Consider the following 979-nt stretch of genomic DNA (forward strand, 5'->3'; position numbering starts at 1 on the left):
AAACCAACCAGAATGTACTAAGAATTGTGGGTAGAGTATTTCCAAAATAAAGGTTTTGGGCTTTTTCCGGTTGGTGTTCTACACAATAAAAGTATAGTTTCCTGTTGTCTAGTTAACCAACAACGCAGTCAGCAGATGGTCCTCAAATATTTGAATAGACTAGTGTGCAAGGCCAACAGTTCTTAAAAAATAAAATTAGCTTTTTGTATCATTTATACACCGCTCAGATTAGCTTTTTGTATCATTTATACACCGCTCAGAATATACAGAGAGAGAATATATAATTCACCAATAAGTGTTGCCAAAGCCATGTCTTTTTTTTTTTTTAAGATTTGTTTTTGGGCTTTTTATGCCTTTATTGATAGGATAGTAGACTGACAGGAAATGGGGAGAGAGATGGGGAATGACATGTGGCAAAGGTCGTCCAGATCGGGAATCGAACCGGCGACGCCAGCAGGCATCATAGCCTAGTATGTGGTATGCGCCTTGACCACCAGGCCAGCCGCCAGCGGGCACCCCACTAAAGCCATGTCTGCATACTATTTGCTTATTTGGGCTTGCTTCCAAAAGTTTTTAAATTATTTTAACCAGTGATTGGTTCTCAAATATTTTCATGGACCTCCAAATCTACATGTATTTCATTGGTCCGGCCCTAAACCCATCCGAAATCGATTTGTGCCAGGGTGCTCCATATACCATATCTTTGTTTAAATGTTTTAAAAATCTTCCAAATAGCTATATCACACATTTTGAAAATAGCAGATCTACAAGCTTTGATTGATTGAATACTTTATTAACAGTTTGCAGAGACAGGTAGCCTACAGGGAAGTATATGTACAATACAAGGTCTGCTAAAAGGATTTTTCCAAGAAAAAAGCATATGGCCCGTTTCCATTTGGGGTCCGTAGAGAATCTCATGAGCTCAGCAAGTGCATACAGAGAGATACTGTCTGGTTAGTAACAACTCTTTGCAGCCAGG

Source organism: Nannobrachium achirus (assembly GCF_963921795.1).
Source record: "Nannobrachium achirus genome assembly, chromosome: 23".
NCBI lineage: Eukaryota > Metazoa > Chordata > Actinopteri > Myctophiformes > Myctophidae > Nannobrachium > Nannobrachium achirus.